At 42.3% G+C, this 19,725-nt stretch overlaps 1 protein-coding gene across 2 annotated transcripts in view; it reads right to left on the reverse strand.

The window, feature by feature from the left end:
- BACH2 (BTB domain and CNC homolog 2) overlaps positions 1 to 17,656 on the reverse strand; it is a 180,104-nt gene extending 162,448 nt beyond the window's left edge. Inside the window, exon 1 of one of the 2 annotated variants that reach the window (XM_053381465.1) lies at positions 16,731 to 17,656. The gene's annotated coding sequence lies outside the window, so the exon portion shown is untranslated. The remainder of the gene's footprint in view (positions 1 to 16,730) is intronic. The other variant, XM_053381468.1, reaches the window with a different exon arrangement.
- Between the last annotated feature and the right edge of the window lie 2,069 nt (positions 17,657 to 19,725).

Raw genomic sequence — 19,725 nt, forward strand, 5'->3', positions numbered from 1 at the left:
TTCAGAAATCTGACCTAATTCCAGTCATGAACCACCAGAAGGTATTTCAGGAATATGAAAATACCCTCCTGCATGGTATGTATATGTATTTCAAAGATGTATAGCCCACCCTTCACTCAAAGGTCTTAAGGCAGGGTACACATAAGTATTAAAACATCTATCATCTATCTATCTATCTCTGCCTCAAAACCAACAGCTATTATTTCAAATCGACAAGATTAAGCGTAGAAATACAAAGAACAGAAAAATAGCGTAAACAGAACAGAATAAAACTGACAACACTCAATACTCAATCTTCTCATTATCTATTATTTGGAGAACTTGGTCTCTGATCAAGATTTTGCACAGAGCTCCTTCTTAAGAAAACGGTTCCCTTGTTTCAAAATAGGCACATTACTTGCACATATAGTAGACCATGAAGAATTTAAAGAATAATATATTCTGAGTAGCCACCATTCTTACATTTCATTGATAACTACACTTCTACTTGAAAACTTTGGTTAGTAGGTGAGGGTATAAATATTCGTAAATCACAGAATTGTAGAGTTGGAAGGGACCCTGAGGATCATCTAGTCCAACCCCCAGCAATGCAGGACTATGCAGCTGTCCCATACAGGGATCGAACCTGCAACCTTGGCATTATCAGCACCACACTCTAACCAACTGAGCCAACTATTAATTATCTTTTGCTAGGATCATGCAGCTATGGCAGTGGTTCATGTGTAGGTGCATACTAAATTAACTTTACCCTTTTGCCTTTTATTAAAAATAACTCACCTATTGGTCTCAACAAAACCCAACAGTTAGGTGTTATTCTTCTATTTTGTTTCCACCATTGGAAGCTTACTTATTTACTCAGAAAATTTCTATAACTCAGTGGTGAGTCCCAACCATATTGAACACTGACTTCTCTCTGATACATTGGCATGATTACAGTGTATCATGTCCCTTTCAAAGAAAGAATTTGCTTTCCCTCCTACCAGTGTTATTTCAACAAGCCCATAATAATACTCCCAGTTAAAAACAAACAGCATGTTTCTAAACACAGTACTGTAACTGCCACAATTAAGTGTATGGATGAAGCATCTATGGATAAAATATCTAGTGTCTGCAATTTCCTATAGGAGCCTTTTAAAATACTATTGTTTCATCTGCATTGAGGAAATACGACTCTCGTCATAAACTTTGAATCATATATTTAAGTTATTTTTAATAATTGCATCTTGGTAATATTTTCCCAGAGCTAGCCAAAAGCACTCATAAGCTACTGTTCAATCTACCATATTAAATCTGGGATATTAAGCATATTTCCCAGGAACTGAGATGCACAAAATTCAATATATTTTACTCCTAAATAACATCCTTGGGATCACTGTGTAGGTGATTTGATGTCTCAACATTAGGAGATAATATTTAGTGCTGATAGCAGTAACAGATATTTACAGCGCTGAATAATGTGGTTTGCCATACAAAAAAATAAAAATCTAAAATGTATTCCATGGCCACTATAAAAGCATGTACGGTAAAATATTATGAGACAATCATAATAAGATAGGCAAACTTATCTTGCTCACATCCTTATTGGGTCTCAGCAGCTGCGTAAACTACCCTGAAATCCAAACTGGGTGAATAACAATATATAAATGTTTTGAACAAATAACAAAGCTCTGTGTTGCAGATTCAGAAAACTAAGGCTACCTAAAAAGATTTACACTTGAGGACAACTATGGCTTCATCAATGCCACTTGTAACTATGTTTTCTCAAAATCAATTACTTCCAAGCAAATCGTTTAAAAGGTCAGGGTGGCAATGTACCTCCCAACCCTCCAATCTACAGAATTTGGGGCACCATATAGCTTACTACAGGGTGAGTCTTTTAAAAGTGGCCCCGTGGAACATGTGTACTCTATATCCACAGGGCCTCTTTTAAAGGACTCACCCTGTATATTGTGCTTTAAAATCTAACTTTAACTACATGATTGATACCTGCTCCAGCTATTGCCTGTTTCCCCCTTCAATAGTTCCCAAAACTGAAATAACTGAGTAAAGCACACATCATAGAACCAAAAAAAAACCCCACAAGTGATTAAGAGTTCTATAGCAGGATGTCAATTAATTTATAGGAAGGAACAGTCCACTACCTGACTTAGACAGAACACTGGAAGCCACTGCAGCGTAATGGTTAGTGTTTGGGAGACTAGGGTTTGAATCCCTACTCAGGTATGACGCTGAAACACCTTACAGGGTGTTTCTCAGTCTTACCTATCTCACAGGGGAGGATGAAATAGGGAGGGAAGAACCATGTACACCACCTTGAGATTGTTGAAAGAAGAGGTGGTATATAAATAAATGAAATAATCTGTCCTGTGTCCAACTTCTGCTTCCAGTAACCTCCAATTCACTGGTGAGGAATTCCTGACCTCCAACTCCCTAGTTTCAGAAGCCACTTTGCCTATAGGACTACATATGTATAAAAGTATTATTAAGTAATTTAAGAAGGAGAACTGGGTAGCCAAATACCCTGAATACCCAAAGAAGTGAAAGAAACTGCAACAGCAGTTGTGCAGATGGTGTCACAAAGAAGCAGAGGCTTAACAGGCCAACCTGGGAAACTTAGATGTGACTCCCTCTCTGTCTGTCTTGGAAACAGGACTACAGGATCAAGGAGGATATTCCAGCTTATGCTTTGCCAAGTCAGTGGAATCTATATATTTTCCATTCCTATGCATATTTCTTAAGCATGCAGCTAGCACCCAGGGGAGAGTAGGAGCCTTCTCTATGTTTTTTAAGGAACTGATATAGCAATCATACCACGCAAGGTAACTGTTCAACTAACCAAAGAAATAATAAATAACTGATTGACTTAAAAGAAAAAAAGAGTGCTTCTTCATGTAAAGTTTTCCAGCCTTTCACTATGAGTATGAACTTACACCACAGATTTTTTAAGAAGAGTTTTGTACAGATTTATTATTAGAAGTAGAAAACCTCCTGAAACCAATGAGTCATTATGTATTGGAGGATACAAAGAACATCCATTTATTTCACTTATTCCACAGCACTCAGGGTTTCTAAAATAAATAAATAAATAAATTCCCGCCCCCCCCCATTCTTAATCATTAGTCAAATGGATTACAGGGATCTAACAAGAGTTGCCTAAAACAAGGGAATTTGCTTTGGTTCTTAATGCTTGCTGCTTCAGGTCAACTGGTTTTGCTTTGTGTATAGCCCAAAAAGCAGTGTTTGTCCGGTAAGAGGCAACCCTATTCAGTTTTAATCAAGGTATAACAAAAGGTTTCCCAACCATTTTTATTCTTTAAAAACAAACAAACTTGTGTTTTCAAAATTTTGAGATTCCATTATTTAGTGAGCCTTTGTAACATGAGGCCCTACAGATGTTTTGCACTTTAGCAAAAGGCAAGCTGGCTGGGGTGGATGGAAGCCATAGACCAAAACATATGAGGGCGCCAGGTTGGTGAAGCCTGCTTTAATGTTATCTGCCTCATTGTGATTTTATATGTCATATCCCAGTTGGCAGCCTGTGTGCCATAAGTGTGAAAGCTCTTACTCCAAGGTGCTGAACTTCATTGCAAAATAATAATAATAATAATAATAATAATAATAATAATAATAATAATAATATCTTTATTGTCATTGCCCCCTCTCAGGGACAACGAAATTACTTGACTGCTCCATAAAAACACTAATTAAAACAATACAGTATAGTACAGCAAGGAAGATTAGATGACTTTCAAAGTCCAGGCTTCCCATTCAGGGCCGAGATCGCTCTGGAGAAGCTGTTCTTAAGACGGCTCGTTCTTGTCTTCATCGTCCTGTATCTCCGTCCCGATGGCAGGAGCTCGAAGAGACAGTGACCAGGATGCGATGGATCTTTTACTATGTCCAGTGCCTTCCTATGGCACCTTGTGGCATAAATCTGCTCTAAGGTGGAGAGTGGGCAGCCAACAATGCTCTCTGCTGCCTTAACAACTCTGCACAACCCCATCCTGTCCTGGGTAGTACAGCTTCCGTACCACACACATAAGCCATAAGTGAGCACGCTCTCAATGGCACAGTGATAGAAGGCAAGGAGCAGTTTCTGCGGAAGATGGTTTTTCCTTAGAATTCTCAAAAAGTACAGTCTCTGCTGCGCCTTCTTCACAAGCCCCCTTGTGTTGACACTCCAGGACAGATCCTCTTGTAATTCAATGCCCAAAAATCTGAACGTTGTTACCCTCTCCACACAGACCCCATCAATCAAAAGTGGCTGGATATTGCTCTTCTGTCTCCTGAAGCCCACCACAAGCTCCTTTGTCTTCCTTGTATTTATGAGCAAGTTGTTAGCTCTGCACCACTCTGTCAGCCGCTCCACTTCATCTCTATAATCTGTTTCACCCTCCCTTTCAGGGATGAGCCCAATCATCTGCAAATTTGACAACCCTATTACTAGGGTGAGCAGGTAGTAAAAAAAAATACAGTCCTAGCCTGTAGTTTGCTATCTAGAAAAAGAAAAGAAGTGGGATCACTCCTAAAATCTAGCAGCTGGCCTGCAACATCATAAGCAACACACTCTTGTAAAAGCAGAACAATTAAACAATTAGTTAACCTTCAGAATTATAATATTAAATGCCATTTGCAGACCTTGGCGAGGCAATAAACGGGAAAGGACCCCTGGATGGTTAAGTCCAGTCAAAGGAGACTATGAGGTTGTGGCGCTCATCTCGTTTTCAGGCAGAGGGAGCCGGCATTTGTCTGCAGACAGCTTTCTGTGTCATGTGGCCAGCATGACTAAACTGCTTCTGGTGCAACGGAACACCACGACGAAAACCAGAGCACATGGAAACACCATTTACCTTCCTGCCACAGTGGTACCTATTTATCTACTTGCACTGGTGTGCTTTTGAACTGCTAGGTTGGCAGAAGCTGGGACAGAGCAACAGGAGCTCAACCTGTTGTGTGGATTCGAACTGCTGACTTTCTGATTAGCAAGCCCAAGAGGCTCAGTGGTTTAGACCACAGCGCCACCAACTCCCCCGATGAGGCAATACCAGTGTAATGGAATACCAGTATAACAGAGCAGCTTACACTTTGTGTAATGGGGTGGCAAAGGCACCCTGGCTTTCACCACAAACCACTGACACCATGCAGATATTAGTACACCAATCATGCTCATGCATGGAACAGATCCCATGGGTTCAACTATACTTCTGCATGCCTCCAGTGCAACTAGTTTTTAAAGCAAAAAATATGCTGGGTAAGAGCATTTCAGACAGGAGACCATGTGCCAACCAAGATGTAGAACCTGTGCAGACAAAACTCAAAGTATGTACCAACTATTTGTTGTGTTATAAAGGAAGGACGGCTCTTATGTCAACAGATAGAACCGTTTGGGAAAGATGAAACAAGCTGAATCCACAGGAGCATAATGAGACTTTGGGATTTAATCTACTCCTGACAGTTAGAACTAGCATCATGCTGGTCACCATCCTATGGTGAAATTATGCCTGCCTAAGATCACAGGGGACCAGATATGAACTTTTCAGTGCACTGAATTCTGGCAGGCCACATGCACTCACCTATCCATTCATAAAATGAACGGCCCTCCATTGTGGGAATCACTGGCCAGAAGGCACAGTGCTACACAGAGGAATGCTGCAAGAAAAGCCTGTTCAGGAATTCTCTAGTTGTTCTGGCAGCATGAAAAACTGCTGTGCAGGTGTGTACTCAGATACCTATGCAATCAAGATTCACTGTTGTAACTAATGAGGAATTCATTTGGCAAGAAAGAAAACAGGGGAGGAAATAAATGAAAAGGGGAAAAGGAGAAAAGAGCAGTAACGATCTGCAATTATCCAATAGGCATAAAAGCCAGCAAGACCCTTATGGAAACACACTACATGTGATCACTGTGTGGTTTGGAGGTTTTCTTGGGGGGTGTATAGGCACATATGTATCTAAAATTGAAAAGCATAAGTGAGATAAATACGTTTTGAAACATGGCTGCTGTAATCAGGTAAAGGATTAAATGAATCTCCATGTCAAATATGCTTTCAACATTTAACCTAGGTGTGCTGTCATGCAATGTGTAGAGCCAGCCCCACATCAGTAGGAGCCACCCCACATCAGCAGGGGTGCAGCAAACGTGGGCATCTTTGCTTGAAATGTGCATCTAAAGAGCAATCTGAAGATGTTAAAATGAAGAAGAAAGTTGTATTGTGTTAATGAGGAAGGAAACTGCCGCAGCAAAGGGAACTTAAAAATAGCCTTTGAGCAACAAAACACCTCTCTCACATTCTTTGAGTCTGTGCTCTGCTATTGTGCACAGCTTAAATTAAAGGTAGCTTGTGCTGCAGGCAGACATGTGAGTCAGCAAGAGCTGCCTGTAGGAAACTGCTGACATTTTTTAATGGCTCAAATACGCTAAATGCACACACACGCAAAACCCTTCCCACTCAGTAAGTGCAGGCGCACGTGCACGCGCACACACAAGCATTCAGAACAACCTTCAGCTTACAGTTCTATTCTCCTTATTCAAACCTTGCATATATTTTCTTTTTCAAAATATTTTAATGTGAGTTATAATTAGCAGCTGCATTTGAGTTTCAAGAGTCAACTAGTTTTAGCTTTCTTATTTATTCAAACAAAGGACTTGAGCCACTTCTCTATTTTCAAAACTGAAATTGTTGTCACAGAGCACAACTTACTGCACGGGCTGTAAAATGCACTTCCTTTTTTAAAGTTGGGAGTCTTTTGTTGAACTTGGAACACTCACAGTTTCAAATGCTCTAGTTAAGAAATGACTTCATAAGCTGGAGAATAAAGGTTTATTTCTAGAAAGAAAAATGCTGGAATTTAGTCATATTAGAAGATAATGCCTTTTGACCTCGAAGACCCAATTCACAGGCTTTGGATTGGTTTTTGAGAGGCAGGGGAAACACTTGCAATTATTCAGAAATATGATGAACACAATCTGCACATATTGCTGCTACTTCACTCAGGCTTAAAATTGTAGACCTCCAAACAACAAGATTATAGCAATCTATTAACCTTTTCAGTCCTCGTCGTACAGTGGCCTGGTTCACATATAACTCAACTAAAATTTGGCTTAGCATGAATGAACAAACATACCAGTGCAAGGGAGAAAATCACGGCAGCTTCAATCCTGTGCCATTCCTGCAGCCACCATGCTACCAAGAGCTAAGCCTTGTTTTGGCTTAAGCATTACATCTGAACCCGTAGTTCGTCTCATTCTAAACCAAATAGATCTCACTCCAAACCAAAGCAGCAGGAACAGAGAAGGAAAGCAGCCAGGCATGAGCATGCTTACTTGTTCGCTCTAAGCCAGGGAACTGCCTAGTCCACAGGCCAATCCTGACCCACCAGGAGGTTCAATTTGGCCTTCAAAGTCATTTATACCAAACCATGGCCACTGTCCATCAGATGAAATTGCTGGGTGATGTCAGCTGATGGGCCAGGTTCAAACTGCTGGGTGAGGCTTCCCCGGCACATTTCCTGCAGGGAGTGCGCTGGTCAAGCAGACCCCTTCCCCCATGTAAGCCAGTCAGCTTCAACAAGTGGGGAGATGAATAGATGAGAGTTGGTCCATGGAGAGAGGAGAAGTAAAGATCTTGCCTAACAGGCTCCCCACCCCTGTGTTAAGCCACAGTTTAGCTTCACAATACATGTGGACAGCTCTAGTAAAGAAATTAGCAGATACATGCCAGTATATTTCCTGCACTATCGCTATACTCCATAATGTGCAACAGCCATTCTTTTACTTTTTGACCACTATGTGAATGTGCTACAGGAACCCAGAGTGGAACACATAGAATGTACTCATGGGGTGGCGAGAGGATGGGGGTCGCTGCCCCGAAACCAGAGGAACAGGATCCTTCACAAGAGCCAAAGGGGTCCCCATCTCCACAAACACAGTCAGCTCTGAGGCGTAGAGAGCAGTAGGAGGTGCACTCCAGGAGGGCAGAGGCAGGCAAGGGTGCATAGCCCAGCTCACTAGCTCTGGGAGATTCCTCAGCTAGAGTAGGCTTAGGTGAGGGTCACATGCTTCGTCAAGCCCAGAAGTTGCAATCAACACACAAGGTATAAAAGAGAAGCAGAGCTGAGGTGCTGTGTCTGCTCAACTTTCCATGTGGATGGACCTTGGCTTCGATGTTTCAGGGGTTCTACGGAACTGCACTTTTGGGGACTGTATACCCCAGGGAGAACTTGCTGCCAGGTACGGCAGGGGTTCAGGACACAGTGATTTCAGAGTATTCTTAATTAATTTCAATCTGAATATGTTAGGGTAAGTGATTTGAATGCAGAAACAATATTATCCACATGCACAAAAATTGTAGAGGCTTCAGGTTTAGGGCCAAGTAGGAAATTATATATACCAATTCATTATTCTTTTAGGATGACAAATGCTGTGATCCTAAGTGCACCACTAAATGCACAGGGGATTACTTCCAGGAAAGCATGCATAGGGTATCAGTGTATGCATAAAAAGCATTATCTTAAAGTCATTTTCTATAGCAGGAAAATAGCAGCATACCCAAGTATGAAAACTAGACTACCCGAAGTCTCAATGAGCAAGTGAAGAGTACCCGTTTTTCAACCTTCCATAGAAGATTACAAACACTATAAGTCACTCACATAACATATCACCAAATTGGTTAGTTTCTGTGTTGTTTCTTTTAAAAATGCTACCCCTTTTGCCTTTTGATTTGCATGCATTGTTCATTCAATAGCTCTTCTGTCAATGCTGGTAATTGTTGTACTAAGCCAGTAGCTTCAATTTGAGCTCATTATTGATCACACAGAAATTTATATGCATTCCTCTGCTCGCTTGCTCTAAAATTATCATTTCAACTCCAGCAGTGGCAGGTTAAGTATGACGCTTTTCAACACACTACAAAGATGCTTCAGTCTGACTAGAAAGCAAAACGAGCATGCTGCAACTCAGCTGGCTATGCTCATACATTTTACATTTTCTTGAGGCAAGCTTCAAAATGAATACTTAATTTATGCAGCTGCCATAAGATTCTTTTTATTTTATTTTATTTTGTTCTGCTCAGAACAGAAGAAACAGTGACCAAGTTTTGCAAGAGCTGAGTAGGCATTATTAGCACAGTTGTAGCAAACCGTATGCAGATTTCAGAAAGGAAAAATGGGCACTTGAAGTATTCCAGGATAAACCATTATGTTCTTTGAAATCCACTAATGGAAGCATGGTCTGTCTATATTGCTAACATAGGAAGTTCAATTATTTTAAAACATCTGTGCCAAATTAACAGTGTAACATATTATATTTACTCCCTAACACCACAGGGCATTCAACGAAATTGGTACAGCTATAGCTGATGAAAGGCTACGTTAATCAGAAGATGCATCATATGGGGTCACATAAAAGACGGAACCAGATATATAAATTCTGCATGCCAAGACATTATCATCAAATATTGAATTGGTATGAGGCAGTATTACTGAATCACTTTACACAAGCTGAAAGATTCCCTTTCAGTGTTTCAGAGGGTATACAGAATTGGATTTTAGAAGTGAAACAATGAAACTGTTAGCTATATCCTAGTGGAAGACATTATTAAATACTTACAGGTAAACCTAAAGCATAGAACGCTTCACTACTGCTATACAAGAACATACACATTCATTTATTCGAGCTCCTATCCTCCCTTTCTGGAGGCTCAACCTTTAATATCCTTTATTATCAACCTTTAATAGAATCACAATACAGAATAACTTAGGAACCTACAATAACAATTCACATACATATACAAGTGGTAATTCACTTAAGGTTACACCATACTAACAAATCTGTACACACACAAAAACTACTTCTCATGTAGATTGCCAAATTATATCATATATCCATATACCAAAGGTAAAGGTAAAGGTAAAGTGAGAGCCAGTGTGGTGTAGTGGTTAAGAGCGGTAGTCTCGTAATCTGGGGAACCGGGTTCGTGTCTCCGCTCCTCTACAAGCAGCTGCTGGGTGACCTTGGGCTAGTCACACTTCTCTAAAGTCTCTCAGCCCCACTCACCTCAGAGTGTTTGTTGTGGGGGAGGAAGGGAAAGGAGAATGTTAGCCGCATTGAGACACCTTCGGGTAGTGATAAAGCGGGATATCAAATCCAAAATCCAAAGGTAAAGGGACCCCTAACCATTAGGTCCAGTCGCAGACGACTCTGGGGTTGCGGCACTCATCTCGCTTTACTGGCCGAGGGAGCCGACATACAGCTTCCAGGTCATGTGGCCCAGCATGCCTAAGCTGCTTCTGGCGAACCAGAGCAGGGCACGGAAACGCTGTTTACCTTTCCGCCGGAGCAGTACCTATTTATCTATTTACACTTGACGTGCTTTCGAACTGCTAAACATATACCAAACAACCCATAAAAAGTAGCTCTACTTCGTTCAATATCTATTGCAGGAATGTATATGAAGGAATGATCACACACTATAGTTTGCTATCATTTCAAAGCTATCATGCTCAGCAAATTTCCTATTACAGTGCCAAGTATCTGCAAGGTTACTTCTCATATTATGTATCTGAACATACTTTTATCAAATACTGCCTATAGCTAGTAAGCTACATTATTTTTTATAGACTATTATTACCTCTGAATACCAAGGCTTGATGGCAAACAAAAGATGAATATCCCCAAGACAAAGACAGGGACATGACCGTGTTCATGTAAATATGAGCACTGAAGGGTCTCTGTCACTGGCCCAGTTCAAATGTCATAATCAACCATTGTTTTAAACAAACTATGGTATGAAGTGAACCAACATGGCTGGAAAGTTTGCAGTGTTCCTCCCTGATTCCTGCTACTGTCATGGAACAGACAAAGCAAGAGCCTGGCTTATCATGTTGTCTGAACCTAGATTCATGGTTTGTTTCCTCCAAACGAACCACAAATAGTAAGCCAAGCATAAACATTTGCTACCACTTCTGGTTTGTTTGGAGGAAACAAACCATTAATGATGCTAGCTTTTTTGTCAGTGTGGCGGGGAGTAGTTCTTGTTCACATTAAACCATAGTGATGTGACCCGCAAACCAAGCCACTAGCAATAGACCCAATCTGGAATGTGATCACCTAAACTAAGCTAATTTATCTTGGCTTGGAATAGGGCCCAAATTAACTCTTTCAAATTTGGACCCTTTCCAAATTCCATGTTGGGTTATGCTCTCAAAGATGTCACTGGGAATATGACAATGCCCAAGGCTTGCTGCTTTCCTCAAAGCTTTTCATTATTCCCATTGCTTCCAGATAAGAGTAACCGGTACTGTGGTTAGGCACTCATACAGCAACAGTATTTTAGGCAGCAAAATCCCTAGGAATTGTATTTTTCAAGGTATCTTCCAGGGTCTTTATGAAAGACACTGAAGACAATATTTCCTAGAGTCTTGGCACCCAGAATGCAGGTATCAAATGAAAGCTACAGCAGCAGCTGTTCTACTTTATAAGAAAGAGAAGGGGCTGGCAGTAGCTGTGGCAAGAACCAATGATAGGAAGGCTGAACAAATCAGAAGCCAAATCTGTACTCCGAAGAAATTTGGCTTAACTCATAATTATTGCAGAAGCTCCAAGAAGGGGAAGTTCATATAATGAACTCTGCTGCATAACTGAGAATGTCAAAACCAGAGATATCATCCAAAGCAGTTTCTTCCATATCAAGGCTGGGATCAAAGATCTACTTTAAATATGTTTAACGACATGTGTGCATGCAGAGCCAAACTTTTGAATAGTGTTCTTTAGACAGCAAACTCCCTTCCCAACTGCCATTATCACTTTAGCTGCTTTTAAAAATCCCCTACATTTCAAAATCAGTTTGCCACCCAAGATGGGGGAGGGCTGCCATTCAAAAATACCAAACCAAAAGTTCATTGAGCATGTGGAAATAGTTGTATAGTTCTTAAGCTCCCAGCTGAAGTATGCAACAATTTTACCCCAGACCGTATCCATTTCTGAATGTGCATATGCTGCATTTTTATACATGGGCCACCACTATAAGAATATCCCCTGTGATTTGTCTTTGGGTGAAAAAGCACTACCTGCTCTGTTTTCACACAGAGGTTGTTCACAAAAGGTCACATGTGCATTTCTTTGTCTGGATAAACCCAGACCTTTGGGTTTTGTGATTAAGGCTGCAATTTTATTCACAGCTTTATTGAACGTCACTTCTGAGTGAACATACACAGGATTGCACTGCAAGTTTCCCACAAGGCTCTCTAGTGGCAAGTTAAGAAGCAGTGTGTAGTCATCCCTCCACACCTCAACCTGTCTCTCCTGCCTACAATTGCATATGAATGCATACCTTCCAGAAGTTAATTAGGTCTGGAGTTTACTTCAGCTATTGCTTGAACCTCTACAGTATTTGCTCATCAAGAGATCTCTTAACCCTCTTGAAAACATCAATCATCTTTATAACATCGCTGTAGGCATTACCTGTACAGCTTGAGAAAATGAAGCATGTCACAGAACAAGTTATCTGCAGAACTGGGAATACCAACGTACAATCCCTACTCTTATTCCCACGCTTGTAAAGCAGGGAGTTGAAAAAGAAACACAAAACAAAATGCCATCCCTTTTACACTAAGAATTCGATGTCAAGCATCCAATATTTTCAACGACATATCTCAATTTGGGCTGAAGTGTGAGGAAGTATTCTACAACAGGGCAGAACTGGCACCGTCTTACAATTTTGACATTCATTTAAAAAATAATAGGAGTATTATTTACTGTTTACAGGCTAAAATGTATTAGCATTTTGTTTTCTTAGCTATGTTTCCTTAAAATCTATTCATTGCCAAATCCAAAAAGCTACAATGCTGACATAAACATCTCAGATACATCTCTATTATTATTATTTGGGGGGGGGGTATATTTGATGTGTGTTGAACTTACATAAGCTTCAAATAGGTAATAACAATTGTTACTCATTAAAAAAAAAAGACACCAAACTTCCATGTTAAAATGTTCATGAGTGAATCTTAACGAGTGAAGCAGGCTTAGCCATTTATAAAACACAATACTGTATAAAGGTAAGGCATGGAGAACCTTCATCTTGTGGGCCTAATCACGCTTCCCCATTTGGCTCATGCGGCCATTTTGATCACATCATGCTCATCTGCTCCATGCCCAACACCATATGAGAGACCTGGCTCAGCTGAAGTGGTGTAGTGTTTGGCGTGCCTACAAAGGCCTGTGCAAAGTGCTATGTACAAGTGTGTGACAAGATGTGACAATCAGCTGACTTGGGGGTCTTCACAGCACCCAACATCAGCTGATCATTCGTGCTTTACAGGTTGAGTCTTTGACTGCAATATTTGATTTCAAACCATGAGGACAAAAAGATGGGGGGCTTATCTAACATCATTGTGGCCCTGCCCACCTGTCCACTTGACCATGGAGTGGGATGGGAGAAATACTGATCTGAAAAACCAGTCAGATCCAGTTCCCCATCCCTGCTGGGGTTGTGGTGCAATACTAAAATATGACTTTAACACAGGCATAGGCAAACTCGGCCCTCCAGATGTTTTGGGACTACGATTTCTATCATCCCTAACCACTGGTCCTGTTAGCTAGGGATGATGGGAGTTGTAGTCCTAAACATCTGAAGGGCCGCGTTTGCCTATGCCTGCTTTAACACTTATCACACTTCGGCTCACATGTTCTCGCTCCCTGGTATGGATATAGGGGGAGGATTAGAACCACTTTTTATTAAATTAATTTGTATTTACTTTTACGCTATGGTTTTAGCACAAGCCAGGATAATACTCAATAGCATGATCATGGCTTATTTGAAAAAAACAGTTTACTCAAACCAAAATCCCCCTAAATCCATATGTAACTAACTCTGGTTAGTTTAAAATGTGGAAGTGGAAGTGGTAGTTGAAGCTTCCAATTGCCTTTTTGCAGCTAGGTCAAAGGAAGACAGGGGAGAAGGGTTCATGTGAGCCCAATACCCAGCCGACTCACGCTCATAACGCTATGATTTGGCATAGTGAAAGGCACAGATTGGCAAATAGTCCAACCTAGCATAGGAAGTCATATTAAAAGAGTGCTAAATTATTTCTACTGCCAAAGGATAACATTTATTAGCATTTTATTCTAAGAAAATATGATTTTAGTAGAGACAATACATAGTCGTGTGCTGCCTAATGCTGTTCGTGCTTATTCAGAAGATCAATGAAAATTTTACTCTATGTGCTTTTGAATGTAGGCCAAGACTGCACTTCTGTTCACACCTACCAGGGAGTAAGTGCACTGATCAGCACTGGACTTGTTTTCAGTGAATATACAATGGATCGGTCTGTAATGGTCCTAATCCCTAAATACGAGCATTTTCCTATGTAATTCTAGGGAGAAATTGTACCAAACAGAGGACACGTGTGTACCTAGCACAACATATTATGTGTGTTGTATATATGTAGTAGAGCATAGTAACTGAGTGGCTGAGCTACAAATAAGAAATTCCTGGTTTGAAATTTGCCTCTGCTTTCATTAAGTCATGTGCCAATCTGTCCCAGGCATTGCCTTCTCTGACTGGCAAGTTCTCCAGGATCTCAAACAGAGATGGGTCTGTCATGTCACCTATTTCCTTTTAACTAGAGATGGCAAAAAAATTCAACTAGAGACTATTTGCACATAAAGATGTTCTCTGTCACTAAACTATGGCCCCTCCGTGTAAGAAGGTGTCACTTCCACATCCTGATAATCTAAAATAGGAAAAAAAGTTTACTCAAAATCTGCCAGTGCCTCAGTAATGAAAAGCCCAATGATCTCACAATAAGCGTTTTTAAAAAGACGCCTGGTGATTTACAAAAATAGCCTGTTCCACAAAAGGAGAGGCATGATTTCACACTTAGCTTACTTCATGACAGCCAAAGCCTTTACAGTTAAGAGGCCTGGTCTGTATGTTACATTTTAATGATCTGGGAAAATAATTATCGGCGTTAACATCTCTCTCCAACTTTATACAGAATAGAGAGAGAGAGATGAAAAATGTGGTCTTTCATTTGGCATTATCTTATTTTGGGAACCCACTAGGCAAGTGAGATATTTTGTTGGGAAGTAATTATCCTTTGCTGTGCAACTCAACAGATTAAATTGATACAGAAACCACTCTTTAAAAAAACTATGACACAATCTTTTGTGTTACAAGAAAGCATCCTCCAACGTTTGTCACAAATAATTTAAAGGAGAGTTTTGCTTGCCACAAGGCACTTCCAGTAATTAAATGATTTGGCAGCCTGACGCTATAAATGAAGCAATCATTTTTGATGTCCTAAGTATGCACACTTACACACAGTGACCCAAGTACTTTCACAAATGCATGTTCCAGATCTCTCTCTGGGAGGAAACAGAACATAAATTTCTCTTCAAAGCAATCAACAGAATAATACTAGACACTGCCTTTGAATACACAGGAACTTGCAATGTAGTATTGACTCCCAAAGTGTTCATTTCATTGCAATGCACCACAAAGTTATTCCTGTTATGCCCCAAAGAAGGAAAGGGAGGGAGAAGGGGAGGGCAAGAAAGGATTTGAGGTGCTGACCAGATTGACATCCCCAATCCATATTGACTTATGAATAGGAAGCCCCAATGGGAGGATGAGGGCAGAAGCAGCGGGTATAATGAGAGCAGCTTTGCATGCCTTGCCCATGCTGGATGGCTTTAATAAGCATCTGGCAGGAAGCATTTAGCCACCCAGATTGAACAAACAAAACAAGCTCACAAAAAGAAACCCATCTCCTCTCTGCCCGCTCACTATTCAGCACCACCTGAAGCAACCAGCAGCAGCAGCAACAGCAACAGCAACACAACCTCTTCCTTTCTTAGAACTTGTCTCCAGGCATTCCCAGGTTCTGCACAAGCTTTTCCCAACCCCAGTTGAGAACCATCAAGTCGCTGTTGCAACACAGGAAAACTGGAATGCACCGGAGACACATTTGGGGGAAGGGGAGAATTCATAAAAGTAGATGTGCAAGGCCAGGGAATATTTGCCTGCCAACTCCCCCTTCCCTCTTTCCCAGCTTGTTAAAAAGGCCTCGCAATCTGACAGCTGCTCGCATGAAAAACAAGAGTCGCTCTCTCTCCACTCCACCCCTCCCCTTCCCCGCTTTCCGACTTACTATCCTGAGCTCCTCCTCCTGCGGCTTGCTCAAAACACCCATCCCCGGGCATGCACAGGGCAGTCACCACTTTTCCCCTGTCGCGCTGGGACGGAAGCTTTAATGAAATTAAAAAATGCCCACTGTATAAGGCAGGCCTAACCCTCTCCACGCCACACACACACCCCTCCCTCCGCTTCGCTCCTCCCCAACCACCTATAAAAGCCACCCTTGCGCGGGACTCCCAACAGAGCCAAAGCAGTGCCGGTCACAATTCACATTCACACACACACACACACACACACACACACACACACCAGATCTCGGAGCGCAACACACGGCCGTCCGCCTCCTCACAACAGGTCTGGCTTCGCTTCGTGTACACTTCCCGCGCTGCAACGTCTCGACTTTCTGAAGCCTCCGGATCAACGAGGCTGGTCTCCCGCCAGAATACAAAGGCGCAAAGGCAGAGAAATAAAGCGCAGGCACATTCTCCCTCCCGCCGCGAGGAAAGCAGCCCTTTCCCCCCAGATAACCCGCGGCGCCAAACTTCGCCCTCCTCCCATCCTGAGAAGAAATAGAGAGAGAACAAGACTCACCTTCTCATCCACGCAACTTTCGACAAGCGACCGGTCCTTCCCCTGCCAACGTCGGGAAGGGGGCGAAATATATCTATCTATATAGGTCTTTAAAAACAAAAAAACAAAACTGGATCTCGCTGAGGGCTCTCGCGGTGGCCGCTGAGGTGGTCTGTAGAAAAATGTGCGCCTCAAAGAAGGCGCCGGTCACATACCGACTTGCTCGCCGATCAAAAAATAAAATGAAATGGAAACAACAACAGCCAGCTGCCTCGCGAAGCGAAGTCTTGCACAGGAGGAGTTTTAGATATGCCTATGTACACGCGCATATAGGCATGCATATACATAGACATAAAAGGAGGGGGGGACAGAAATGGATATAGACATATAAAAGGGAGGGGGCGGGGAAGTGGAAGAGGGTGGCGGTGGTGGAGGAAGAAGAGGCTGCAACGGCGAAAAGGGATGTGGGGGGAGGCAGAGAGAGAGAGAGAGAGGTGGCGGGGGGAGCCACGCAGGGCTTGCTCTGCCGCTGCAGCGCTCGGGGGCTTCTGTGCACAAGGCGGAGGCGGCGGCAGCTCCGCGCTTCTTCGCAGCCCGGCGGCGTCGTATTGTTGCTGCTGCGGCTGCTGCCCCCGTCCTGTTGGTTCCACTGACTCTCCCGGTGGCTCGCGCTCTTCCCAATGGAACGCCGCCTACTCCCCTCAATCGCTACATTGTTGACATTCGCAGGCTGACATCATCCTCCTCCCACCGCCGCCGCCGCCGCCGCCACTACCAACTACCGCACACACTCACATACATGCATGCATGCATACAAGGCATAGAATCCACCCCGCCTTCCCCCCCGCCATTCACAATAACGCCGCGCAAATCGCGTAGCGCACGCTCCTAAGGTGGCGCGGGCCCGCACGCGCACAACCGGGCGTAAACCCGCTCTGCGAATAGGAGCTCCTGCGCCGCTGGCATTCTCTCCCAGGGCTCCTGCCCGCATGCGCACAGCGGCCTCAGTGATTCCAAGCGCTGCTCCTTCGCTCCTAACTTTTCTCTCTCTCCCTCCTCCTTTTCTGTTCGCGCAGCTATCGAAAGGCACACTGGGAATTGTAGTCCTCCTTTTCCCTCCCTCCCTCTCCTTCCTCACTTCTGCGTTTGTTGGAAGAGCAAGGGAAGGGGAACTCGTTTGTAACGCAGCCCCAGCGGGACAATAAAGCAGCCACAGCCGCTGTGTGTATAGCCGAAAGGGGCATGAGGTCATTGTTTCTGTGCTGAACGACTAGCGAGGACTTTGGTTCCTGAGAGATGCATTAGGCGAATTCTGAATACCACCTCCTTCTCCATCACAAACTGAAACGTGTTTAATAAAAACGTGGCAAGCGCGAAGCCCTAACATAATAAAGTGGTAATCACCAATATGTGCTAAACGAAGTGCTTTCGTGGAATAATAAATGGGCTTAGACTATGGGCCAAGACAACACAAGCATCAATGGGCGATAAATCGATAGGTGTTTTAATTTTTTTAACGCTGCATTGTAAAAAGAGCTCTCTCTCTCTCTCTCTTTCTCTCTCTCTCTCTCTCTGTGTGTGTATTTGTGTGTGTGTAACATTAAATAGCTTTTATATTGTAAACCACCCTGTGATCTTGGGATGAAGGGAAGTATATAAACTTAATAAAAAATAAAATAAACAAGTAAATTGGTATAAATAATATGCTACATTGATAATAGGAGGAACATGCACCTGCTGCCTCTGGAGCTGTGGTGGCATCAGAGAGAGAGATCCAGGTTCTAACAACTACAGCCCCCACAGTAAATTGTTTAACTTAGTATTGGCTTGATTTTATTTTTGCAAGCCTTTCCATTGTCCTGGCTTTATACCTCCACTTTCCCTCCTTTTAAAAAAGCAAAACAAAACAAAAAGCCCAGGTATTTTACATCCTGCACTGTGTGATGACACAGTACCTGCCATCCTCCTTTTCCACATTTTGCCATAATTGCAAGGGCTTTTGCCAAAGTTTTCCAGGTATGACACAAAGGCACTCCAGGGCAGCCTCCACAACTCAGCACCATAATGCAAAGTCCTCTGGGCAGCTTACAAGTAAAAGAAATAAGGGAGGGTGGAATGAAAAGAATGAGACCAAAAGGCTATTATTATTCAAAGTTCAAAAGCATGTAAGATCAGAAGTGACCCATGCACCGCAGAAGGAATGCCTCCCTGCAGCTGTTAAATTAGCTGACCATAGTTGCTACCCAGATAGCAGAACCAATTGCCGCTGTCTTGAATAGGTCGTTTATTATGTTGTATTTGTGTAAGCTTTACATAGAAAGGTAACAAACACATACAGTGGTACCTCGGGTTAAGTACTTAATTCGTTCTGGAGGTCTGTTCTTAACCTGAAACTGTTCTTAACCTGAAGCACCACTTTAGCTAATGGGGCCTCCTGCTGCCGCCGTGCCACCAGAGCACGATTTCTGTTCTCACCCTGAAGCAAAGTTTTTAACCCGAGGTACTATTTCTGGGTTAGTGGAGTCTGTAACCTGAAGTATATGTAACCTGAGGTACCACTGTATTGGCCAGTGGACCTCCTATATTTCATGACCTACAGCTTTTCTTTTCTTTTCTCTTTTTCATTTCATCTCTATGTGTATGTATATCTGTATGTGTTTGTGGGTACACCATACATATATATGAGATACATGCATATATCTGTCTGCCAACTTGAGGATAATACTCCATGTGTTTGATGAAGCCTAATCTATATGCATTTAAGCACATTATCCCTCTTAGTCTTTACAATGTTGCAATATTGTATTTGCTGCTACACACTAATTACACTATCCCTCTGTGATTCAATGAGAGAGAGCACTCATTCATGCTTGATTCATTGATCTGTTGATTTCTCACTTATTTCTTTAATGTTCCTTGAACTTTCTTTCGAGATATTGCAATATTGGCATATGAATCTCACCCTAGCCAAACAAAGCAATAAATATATGAAATGAAAATAGTCATCACTAATTGT

This window comes from Podarcis raffonei, chromosome 3 (assembly GCF_027172205.1).
Source record: "Podarcis raffonei isolate rPodRaf1 chromosome 3, rPodRaf1.pri, whole genome shotgun sequence".
NCBI lineage: Eukaryota > Metazoa > Chordata > Lepidosauria > Squamata > Lacertidae > Podarcis > Podarcis raffonei.